This window comes from Pteropus alecto, unplaced genomic scaffold (assembly GCF_000325575.1).
Source record: "Pteropus alecto unplaced genomic scaffold, ASM32557v1 scaffold3, whole genome shotgun sequence".
NCBI classification, from domain to species: Eukaryota; Metazoa; Chordata; class Mammalia; order Chiroptera; family Pteropodidae; genus Pteropus; species Pteropus alecto.
In genome coordinates this window covers 17137997-17150687 of record NW_006442484.1, presented here as the reverse complement: position 1 = coordinate 17150687, position 12691 = coordinate 17137997, and the positions used below count along the sequence as shown (strand labels likewise).

General features: G+C 33.4%; 1 pseudogene; it reads left to right on the top strand.

The window, feature by feature from the left end:
• Positions 1 to 4727: 4727 nt before the first annotated feature.
• LOC112470636 lies at positions 4728 to 4846 on the top strand (annotated as a pseudogene).
• Positions 4847 to 12691: the final 7845 nt, after the last annotated feature.

The window sequence follows — 12691 nt, the reverse complement described above, 5'->3', positions numbered from 1 at the left end:
GGGCCACTCTAGCATTTAGGAGGACAGGCTCTGGGTGTTGGACCACTGGGTTCAAATCCTGGATCCACCACTTGCTGCATGTCTATAGATAAATTACTTATCCTCTCTAAGCCTCAGTTTCCTGTTTTGAGAAGAAGAAATAATAAGGTACATATTTCATAGGATTGTTGTAAAGATTAAACAAAATAAGACGTCCAGGGTGTTTATGACTTAATAAATGCTCAATAAATGCTATTCATTATTAGAATTATTATTCACAAGAATATATTACAAGTTCATGTAAATCAACAGTCCTTGAGCAAAAGCTTTAGATAGACAATAAGCTACAGAAGTAGGAGGCCTGAATAAGGTGGCTGTAAAATGAAAAAAGACTTGCTTAGCATTCCTTGCAAAAAAAAAAAAATCACCATTATAAATTATTTTGTGCTAGTTATTATAAGGAGCCTGGTCCATCTGTGGACAACCATAGGCCTTGCTTAAAATGTGGAGAAACATCAGGGGTCCTTCAAACCCTGTGTACTGCTGGCTTCAACTTTAAATAACTCAGATAAATAAATTTCTGATCAAATAAGAGCCAGCTCTGGCTAGGAATATTCTATAAATTGATTTATCAAAGTTAGTCTGAGTCATTGTTTCATAGTTTTTTTATTGAGTTGTTTATAACTATAGAAACCTTATCTTATTGAGATAATTTGTAAATATGTTACTATTTTATTTAGTACTAAATATTTCTTATTTTTCTCAAATTTAAACTGATGGTACACACGAATCATTGCATACACATGAACTAATGCAAATAACAAAAAACAAAAATGATATAAAGTGGGCTTGATTTTTATCATATCTGAAAGAACTGAGTTATCACATGTCAGCACCAAGCTTATCGAGAAGAGAAGGTTTCCATGGTGAGACACCCAGTTGAAAGAACACAGGAGGGGCCGACATGAGAATGAAATGGCAGGCACCAACTTTACTGAGAGGAGCGTGCTTCTATTGTGGAGAGTGCACTTCTATTGTGGGGAGCACGCTTCTGCTTCTGCTCTTCTGCTCCCCTTCTGCTCCCCTTCTGCTTCTCTTCTGTCCCTCTTCTCCCCAGGGGACCGCATGGACTTCACATATATCAGAATACAATAAGCTAAATTATGTTTACATATTTTAGACATCGGCGCCATACTACATACACTAAGGTAAGATTCTGAATCCAGGGTCCTATTTCTAGCCACGAGCCTGTATCACAGCCAGACCTGGGACCAACCAGACCTGGGACCCACATCATGGTCCTTCAAAGGCCTCCTCACTGCAAAAACAAAACTCCAGGAGGAGGTAACAGCCTGAATTTGGTTTGTCTTTTTGGATTTCCAAGACACTATTCTGTTCTCTATGTCCATTCTTCACTGAGGAAAAAAATTAATCTGATAATATGTCGTTCTTATCCAGATCATGTCTTCTGCCTGCCAGCATAAGAATAAATAAGTTTAAATTCTCCTATGTACAGAAAAAAAGATCTTGAAAAATATATTATTTTAGAGTTGTTTGTGGCACATTGAAAGTGAACTAATTCTCTTTTATTTTACATTTTACATTTTTTATCTTAAAGCTTTTTTAAAAATATGAAACATCTTTTGTATGAGTATTTTATTACATATGTACACATTTTCATTGAAAATACTACTTTAATTCATGAGCATGCAAAAAGAAATATAAGAAGCACTCTTTCAAATTGGAAATAGAATAGAAATTTTTCAATGTGCATTTGAGAAAAACCTATACTTAACATCATATATAGTGGTGAAAGACTGAATGCTTGCCCTATAATGTCAGTAATAAAAAAAATGCTTGCTCTTATTCCTATTCAACATTGAATTAGAGGTTCTAGATAGTGCATTACAAGCATTTTTTAAAAGAAAAAGTTATATTTTTAATTTTTGAGGAAACTCCATACTGTTTTCCATAGTGGTTGCACCAATTTTCAATCCCACCAACAGTGCTCAAGGGCTCTCTTTTCTCTAACATTAATTTGTTGATTTATTGATAATAGCCATTCTGACAGGTAGGAGGTGATATCTCATTGCAATTTTAATTTTCATTTCTCTAATGATTAGTGATGTTGAGCATTCAATATATAACAAAATGTATGAGTTCTTTATATATTTTGGATATTAACTTCTCGTTGGATGTCTCATTGACAATATCTTCTCCCATTCAGGGGCTGGCTTTTCATTTTGTTGATGGTTTTCTTTGCTGTGAAAAAACTTTTTAGTTTGATGTAGTCTCATTTGTTTGTTTGTTTGCTTGTTTTGTTTCCCTTGCCCAAGGAGACATATCTAAAATATATTATGAAGAGCAATGTCAAAGAGTTTATTGTCTATGTTTTCTTCTAAGAGTTTTATGGTTTCAGGTCTTACATTTAAGCCTTTAACTCCTTTTTAGTTTATTCTTGTATGTGGTGTAAAAAAAGTGGTCCAGTTTCATTTTTTTGCATGTATCTGTTCAGTTTTACCAACACCATTTATTGAAAAGATGTTCTTTACTCCATTGTATATCCTTGCTTCCTTTGTATTAGATTAATTGATCATATAGGTGTATAGGTATGGATTTACTTCTGGCTTCTCTATTATGTTTCATTGATCTATGTGTCTGTTTTTATGCCAGTGCCATGCTGTTTTGATTACTATAGCCTTGTAGTATAGTTTGATATCAGGCATAGCGTGATAACTCCAAATTTGTTCTTTTTCAAGAATGCTTTGGATATTCGGGGGCTTTTATGGTTCCACATAAATTTTAGGATTATTCATTCTAGTTCTGTGAAAAATTTCATTGGTAATTTGATAGAGATAGCATTGAATCTGTAGATTTCCTTAGGTAGTATGGACCTTTATCGACGCTGATTCTTCCTATCCATGAGCATGATAGACGTTTCCATTTATTTGTATCTTCTTTTACTTATTTCTTTAATGTCTTATAGTTTTCCAAGAACTGTTTTATTACCTCCTTGGTTAAATTTATATATATATATATATATATATATATTTATGCAATTGCAAATAGGATTGTTTTCTTAACTTCTCTATCTATTATGACCCAGTAATCCCACTTCTGAGTATTTATTCTAAAAGATCCAAAACACTAATTCAAAATGATATTTGCATCACTATGTTCATTGCAGCATTATTTACAATAGCCAAGATATGGAAGCAACCTAAGTGTCCATTGATAGATAAATCAGTAAAAAAGATGTGGTACATATATGCAATGGATTATTAACCAGCCATAAAAAAAAAAAACCTATAAAATCTTCCATTTGTGACAACATAAATGGATCTAGAAGGTCTTATGATAAGTGAAATAAGTCAGACAGAAAAAGACAAATACTACATGATTTCACTTATATGTGGAATATATAAAATAATATAAACAAATAAACAAACAGAAACAAACTCATAGATACAGAGAACAAATCAATGGTTGCCAGATGGGAAGGGAGTTGGAGGGATTAAAAAGGTGAGGGGATTAAGCACAAATTGGCTGTTACAAAATAGTCACAGAGATATAAAGTAAAGCATAGGGAATATAGTCAATAATATTGTAATAACTATATATGGTGTCACGTGGGTACCAGACTTATTATGGGGACCACCTCATAAGTTATGTAAATGTCTAATCACCCTGCTTCATACCTGAAACTAATATTGAATGTCAACTGTAATTAAAAAATAAAAAGAAATATAAAAACCTTAAAAAAAGAGAAAAAGTTGTACAGCTTGAAACGGAAGTAAAACTATATTTTCAGACAACATAATAATATATGAAGAACATTCTAAGAAACCTATAAAAGCTACTACAACAAATAAGTGAGTTTAAAGGTGCAGGAAGAAATGTCAATAAACAAAGATCAATTGCATTTGTATATATTATATAAAACTCTTGAAATTAAAATTAAATTAATACTTCCATTTATGATGGTATCCAAAAATATGTAATACTTAAGGATAATTTTAAAATATGTGAAAGCTTACTGAAACCACAAACCATGTTTAAAAAACTTTAAAGATCTAAATAAATGAAGAGGTACACCATTTTTATGGATTGGAGGAGCTCATATTGCTAAGATATCAATGAAGACCCAATTAAAATTTTATCACATATTTTTGTACATATTGACAAGTGAATTTCAAAATTTAATTGGAAATGCAAACAACTTAGAATAGTCAAAACAATTTTTTCAAAGAAAGTACAAAGACGAAGAACTTGTACTTTATACAAATCTTATTTTAAAGCTACAGTAATCAAGACAGTATTGTACTGATATAATAATAGACATAGAACAGAATCAAGAATACATAAATAGACCTACACATTAATTTTTCACAAACTACTAAGGGAAAAAGGAATGTTTGTTCCGTTAATGATATTGGAACAACTGAAAAAAACCTCAATCCTTACCGCACTCTACATACAACATTAATTAAAATATATCATAGATCTACATGTAACAGTTAAAATGAAAAAATTCTTAGATGGAAATATTGTGATCTTGAGGTAGGCAAGGAGTTCTTAGACACAAAAATGCACAAAGCATATTAGAAAAATTAAACATTGAATTTAATCAAAATTAGAAACATTTTCTCTTCAAAAGACACCAGTAAAAAAAGAAGACAAACCATACACTGAGATAATATTCATAGTACATACATGACAAAGAACTTGTATCTAAAATATATGAAGAAGTCTACTGCCATGCTACCTTGAACAACCCAGATCCCGTCTGATCTCGGAAACTAAGCAGGGTTGGGCCTGGTTAGTATTTGGATGGGAGACCACCTAGGAAGACCAGGTGCTGTACGTGTAAAAAATAAAAAAATAAGGAATTGTAAGCTGACAAGGTCATTGTTATCTATGAGGTCAACTAAGGGTTGCCGTGCCTATAAAATTTTAAAAAATAATAAAAAATAAAAAGTAATATATATGAAGAAATCTTCCATCTCTATTAGCAGATGACTTATTTGAAAACACAAAAAGATTCCAACGGACACTTCACAAAGTAAGAAATTTGAGTAGCCAATAAGGATATGAAAAGATGCTCACTCTAATCATTCATCAGGAAAATGCAAAATTTAACTACAATAAACTCCCAGTTTATACCCATAATAGCTAAAATCAGAAAGACTGACCATACCAAATATTGGTAAAGATGTGAAGCAACTGGAACTATTAAGCTCTGCTGGTGGGAATGTGAAATGGTCCAACTACTGTGAAAAATGGCTTCACAGTTTCCTTAACAGTTGCACATACACCTCCCATATGATCTGGCCATTCCACTTCTAAGTATTTACCCAAGAGAAACAAAACTGTTTATTCACACAGAGACTTGCAGACAAATATTCATAGCAGCTTTATTCATATCTCCAAACTGGATACAACCCAAATGTCTATCAGAAGGTAAATGGATATACAAATTGTGGCATATCTGTATATAAGGACATACTATTCGACATGAATAATTTTTCAAATTACTATGTAAAGTGAAAGAAACTGAGATCAAAAGAATATATACTGTTACATTTACTTGAAACCCTAAAGAAGACAAATCTAATCTGTAATGGCAGAAGGCAGGCCAATGGTTGCTCAAAGGCTAAGGTGTGAAGAGAGTTGACTGGAAAGGGGCAAAGGAATCTTGTATGGTGATCAAAACCTTCTGCTTTTTTACTGTAGTGGTGGTGACATAGTATATAGCTTTATCAAAACTCGTTAGACTACAGTTGACCCTTGAACAACACAGGTTTGAACTGTGAGAGTCCACTTATACATGGGATTTTTTTTTCAATAAATACAGTAAATGTATTTTCTCTTCCTTATAATTTTCTTAACATTTTCTTTACTCTAGCTTACTTTGTTGTACAAATATAGTATATAAACATATAACATATAAAATATGTGTTAATTGACTATTTATGTTATCATTAAGGCTTCCAGTCAACGTAGGCTGTTAGTACAGTTGACTCTCTGCATCCATTGATTCCCAACCACAGATCAAAATACTGTTTTCAATCTGCAGTTGGTTCAAACTGCAGATGCAAAACCCATGGATATAAAGGAGGCTGACTGTTGTTAAGTTTGGGAGAAGTCAAAAGTTATACACAAATTTTTCAATTGTGGGAGTGTCCTTGCCCCTACCCCCTGTGTTGAGCAAGGGTCAACTGTATACACTTTAAATGAATGCATTGCATTGTATGTAAATTATGCCTTAATAGTCAATAGTAATAAACTTCACTGAAAAATAAACATCAAAACTTAGCCTTCAAAATATGTTTTTATCTTCTTATATCATTGCCATGTTCCCTCCTCCCAGGCAGCCTGTCTGTAACACTTATAGAATGTCCTGGCATCTTGCTGTTAGAGTAAATGAGGCATACATACAGAAAACTAAACATCTCCATAAAGAGTGCAAAAATAGTCTATCATGAAAATAATTTACAATTTTGGATGCCTAGAGTTGATCACCATAAACAGTATTTAAACATTTATTTAATTTAACTGTTTTTTCTTTCTTTTCATTCAGTTGTAGAAATACACCTTCAGAGCTTCTCCATATGCAAAAAATATCCCAATCAATCAAAAATTAAATAAACAGTAACTATTTCACTTTTTTAAATCAATTTTCTGAGCGCTTTCAAAGAAAGTCTTATTTCATAAATGCTGGACTGGCCAGCCTGTTGGACTAACATCAACTCTGTCGTAAGATTCTTTCTTATGCTTCTTAAGAGTGCAGGCAATACAAAAAGGAAAACTGAAATCTCCCTATCATCCTTCCCTCTTTTATCCATGACTTACATACCGGGTGGTCCTTAGCACTTTCTCATGCTTTCAATTCAGCATAGGCAAGAGCTGAGAGTAACCATCTACTGTGAAGCTAAACCTTAGTCGAAAAGAAAAAAAAAATCTGAGCAAAGTCTGCTGCTATTTATTCCCCTGGGGCTCAGATTTTATATAAAGATATGGATATTGGGAAGAAGGTCAGTAGAAATGTTTGCTAGGACAGGATCTAAGAAACACTATTTAGGTTCCCACTGTCTGAGAAATAAAACTTCATGCCAGATTAAATGGAAGAAACATCAAATATGAAAAAAAAGTAACTTAAAAATACTATTTATTTCCTCTTTCTCTTTTCAGAAGTATGTTTAATCTAGAAAAGTAATGTTCAACTAGTTTACACACCCTAGTCCTCATTTGCAAAAATGCTGTTACTGAAGTGGCTAAGGTTCACAAAAATAAAAAACTGAAAACCAAGAAAGATCTACAACAGTGGCTGCAAATAAAAAGCAAATACATGTAGTGGTAATATGACCAGGTTTTCAAAAATGAGCCCACCAACTCTCCTCTTTGGCTAGCAATTCATAATTGCCCTGTCCTTTCTCCTTTAACCAGTGTTATAAGCCTGTTCACATACTATCCCCCGGTCATGCACACACACACACATGGCAATTTCTTGTCTTTATTCTCTCTCTAATCTAAAGAACAAAAGCAGTAATCTGCAGGAGTGCATTCAGAAATTTGTGTCTGCCATCACATAGATTTCTATGGAAAATTAACCTCCAAAATGAATCACCAATAGTCATTAAATTAACATATTTTAAGGATCTGTTAGATTCTTTACTGACCTTGTTTCCTAATATTTTTTAATTACATCAAGAATGCTTTTAGTCCTCAGTTATATAAGGTCCAAGGATGTTTGAAATTAATGGATTAATTTCAGCATGAACATAAAATTTACCCTAAGGGGAAAAAAAAAGATAGAAGAAGAAGGAGGAAGGAAAAAACAAAACATGTCACAAGGCAGGCACTGTCTACTGCCCAAGTTCAGTCCTTGGGTAACACTTAGGTGAGGAGCTCATTCTGAAACTTTTCCCTGGGGAATATCATCAACCCCAGACCATAAGATGACTTTGGTGTGAGTGACTTTGTATAAACGATCTTTCTCTCCTTCCTTCCCGCCTGCCTTCCTACCTGTTTCTTTCCTCTTACTTCCTCACTCTTCTCTTCCTCTCTTTTTTCATCTTTTGAAAATTCAAATCACACATAAGTGTGAATTTATTTATACTTGTAAAAACTTCTGTTTATTCTGCACTTATTTATATCATTCTTTGTAATGTTTCTCTGTCATTTTGCTTGCCATATGGTTTTTCTCTCTCAGTCTTTTATAATACTTGGAAGACAGAGTTGACAAATTCTTCTTGTGAATCTCTTCCCTTTTCTACCCGCTTCACAATCCAATTAACAAATATATGTAGAATCTTGCAAAAGTCTGCTCAGGATTGGTTCTCAGTAAATTCTTATTCTTTAAGTGAGAGGTATTAAATAAAACAAATGGAATTACACTTATCATATGAAATTATGTTAAAGTATTAAAATAATTACATTAAAAACAATCATATTTCAAATGACATTAAATTGTCTAAGCATCGATTTACATTTTATCATATTTTCTGAGGTTTACAAGGAGAGTCTTTCTAATCCTGTAAAATAACTAATTATTCACAGGATAAATTTAGGAGATTCAGTGTATTACATTAACAGTGAAATGATATTCACTTGATATTACACATCACTCATTGATCATGTTAAAATCTTGAGACTAAATTTGAATTACCTGTAATTTTGAGAACTTCAGAAATATTTCTGTATTTTATCCTTGCAGCTTTCAAGTCTTGAGAAGATCAAAGAAATTCGTTCAACTGTGTAAACCTTCTTAAGAGCTTCTAAGATTCTACACATCATACACATTTCACATATAAGACAAGATTTAGAAGAATTTAGGCCACAATGGTATAAATGTCAGATTGATTTGCTTATAATATAAATAATCCAAATATTCTTCTATAGCAGCCATGATCAAATTCTGCTTTTCGATGTAATACAGAAGCAGATGGCCCATTCAGGGTGATTGAAGCTAAGTAAAGTATTTTAATATTACTAATTCAGAGAAAGAAGGAAAGAGGAAAGGTAGAAAGTTGAAAGGTAAGATAAAGATAGGTAGAAATGTTCTATTTAAATAATATTTATAATTAGAGTAGCTGATGATGAGTTGGCCCAACCAAATTTACTTTTTGGTAAGGAAACTGAGGCCCAGAATTTAGAAGTAGTTTGTCACTTTGCTTATATTTCTGTTTGCTATTAGGACATTGCCTGCCCCATTAAATATATTTTACAATATCCTAAGAAACAATCAACCTATCAGCTACCAGATTTAAAGAAAGAGAAAACTCCCTTCATCTTACTAAAATCCCAAGTTAAAGTACTTTCATTCTCATTTTAATAAACTGGGCATACAATAAATAAGGTAAAATAATGAGCCTAGAATCAACCTCTAGATCTCTAACATAAAGTGGAAAAGTAGTATATTTACTCAAATATTTTAAATGGAAACCATGGATACAGACTGAATGCTTCCTTAGGCAGGAGTTCAAGGAGGCAAGGTAAAATAATGGAAACTAAATCTTTGGAATTAAAAAAAATAATAATAATAACTGAATTTCAATCCCCCATCATCGACTCCTAATGGTTATGTATTATGGAGCAAGGAACATAACTAACTTGACCTCGGTTTCTCTCATCCTCAAAATGAGTATAATAATGTTATAATGGTGTTATGCAACTGTGGTGCCGACTGTAGGAGATAACACATTTAAACAGACAGTACACAATCTGCACATGAAAGTCCTCAAACTATTTTACTTATTGTTATTACTTTCATTATTATTATCTTTTCGGTATCATTGTTAAACACAATATTATTGGTTCCCCTTCAGATTATCACCCAGTTTGTAGCTTGATCCTCATCTTTGCAGAAAATTAAAGCTTGTTTCATGTTACCCAAACTAACAAGTGATTGGTTTAAATATTAGAATATTAATCTTTTAATTTAAAATAGAAATTGGCTACAAAGAGAGGCTATCTCTATACTTAAGGGACTAAATTATACACCAAGATGTTTGATAGTTATTACAAAATGTCGAAAAATAGTAATAATAGCAAATATCAATTGGATAGTTACCTCATACAGAGCTGTTTTCACATCTCATTTGATCCAATATAAACCCTGTAAATTAGGCACTTTTTTTTTTTAATTAAGTTTATTGGGGTAACACTGGTTAATACAATTATATAATTTTCAGGTGTACATTATCATATCGTGTATTTACCACTCAAAGTCCAGTTTCCTTCAGTCATCATATATTTGATCCCCTTTACCCACTTCACCCTCCCCCTAAACCCTATATTTGACCCCCTTTACCCCATCTACCTCCCCTCTCCTCCCCCATCCCACTAGTAACTACTACTCTATAGTCCTCTGGTAACCACTAGCCTATAGTCCATGTCCATGAGTCTCTGTTTGTCCTGCTCATTTGCTGTTTTTAGGTTTGTATCCCACATATAAGTGATATCATGTGATTTTCAACTTTTTCTGTCTGGCTTATTTCTTTTACTATGATTATCTCGATGTCCATCCATGTTGTAGCAAATGGCAGTATTTTATCTCTTCTTATGGCTAAGTAATATTCCATTGTATATATGTACCACAGCTTCTTTAACCAATCATCTATCATAGGACACTTCGGTTGCTTCCATGTCCTGGCCACTGTGAATAATGCTGCTATGAATATCAGAGTGCAAATATCTTTTTCGATATGGGTTTTCAAGTATCTGGGGTAAATACCCAGTAGAAGGATTGTTGGAAAATTAGGCACTATCTTATCTCCATTTCACAGATAAGATAAATTGAAGCATAAAGAGATTTAGTACCTTGCTCAAGTGTACACATCAAGCAAGTTATGGAGCTGGAATTGAATATGTCTTTCCAACACCATTAACCTTTATACACCTCTAACTTTCTAGGCCTTAGTATCTATTTCCAGTAAGATAAGATACCTTGATAAAATATTCTTTATATGTATTAATTTGGGTATGTACTATGACAGAGAGCAGAGAGATTCAAAATCATGGTGGTTCTTCAAAGTTATTTTATTTCTCAGTTATATAAAAGTCCAGGTAGGTGATCGAGGGCTGATATGGCTGCCCCATAATCATCAGGAATGCAGGCCTCTTCTCTTTTGTTTCTATAAACACCTTTTGTGTAAAAGTACATACATCTTTCTCTACATATACCTTTCATGTAATAATACAAGATAGCTGTTCCAACTTCCACCATCATGCCTAACTTTCTGCTGGTAGGAAGAGGGGAAAAGGATAAGAGTTAAGAGGGAATCTTACTTTTAAATGTTTGGCCCAGAATGTTCCCACACTTCTGCTCCTGTTCCATTGGCCAATACTTGGTCACATAGCACAATTAGCTACAAGAGATGTTTTTAAAAATGTATATTTGGTTGCAGATGGTATATGCTAATCATATTAATGTGAAAGAAGGTAAAAACTACCAGTCTATTCCATAGCATCCTATTTCTGTCTAATCTAGGAGTCAAGATTCAGAGTATCCTCTCCCTTGGACATTGTTATAAATATACTGACACATTCTATACTCCGCACCTACATAGCTTATTGGTCAGTGATCTGTTACAATATCTGTGATTATAGCTTATTTTTCATGATCATAATTTAAAGGGGTCTTTCCTTTACCTAATGTGGGATATGCTCTTATGTCAAGGGAGTTATCCTTTCTAGGCCCAAGTGTCTCGCATCTAACTTCTGCTATTTCTAAGATCATCTCCCTGTCTTCTTAACGAGAAATTTGCTAGTCTTGGGCAGCTCAGACTTGAATAAAAACAGCAGTTACCAGTAGGAAAGTTTCTAAGAACAAGAACTTTAAAAAAATTATTATAAAAATCCCATTGTTATATACAGATAGGTGTTCTGGTTCTCTTTTGATAGCTATCTTTGGTTCTCTACTGAACAGCAACAACTTGTCTAGGTAGTTGTATCTCTAGATAGAAAAATTATAGATAGATAGATGATAGATAGATAGATAGATAGATAGATAGATAGATAGACAGACAGACAGATATAGGAATGGGCTCTTGTGACTATGGAGACTGACAAATCTTTTGACCATAAGCTGGAGGCCCAGGAGAGCTGATGTGTATTTCTAGTCTGAAGCCATAGGCCCAGAATCAGTATAGTAGAAGTTCTAGTCTGAGTGCAGGAGAAGACCAATGTCCCAGCTCAAAAATAGAGAAAGCAAATTCTTCCTTACTCCATGTTTTGTTCCTTTCAGGCCTCCAAGGGATTAGATGAGGCCCATCCACACCAGGGAGGACTATCTGCTTTCCTCAGTCTACCAATTCAAATTTAATCTCATCCTGTAACTCTACAAACACACCAGAATAATGTTCAACCAAATATCTGGGGAACCCCACGCCCCAGTCAAGTTGACACATAAAATTGAACATCACAGAACTAAAGATAGCACAGGAAAAAATATAGAGTCCTGATGAGAGAACTGTCAGCTTTTGCTGAGCTGTTAGAGAGCAGGCAGCAATATAAGACAAAACCCCCATCATCTAAACTGTACTGGAGACGTAACTAACCAGTAAACTGAGACCACTAGACAACCTCCTTGTAATATTTATAACAAATGGGATTGTTTCTTTCCTCAAAAAATAAAGGAAGGAAGGAAGGAAGGAAGGAAGGAAGGAAGGAAGGAAGGAAGGAAGGAAGGAAGAAACAAACTAAGAAAAAA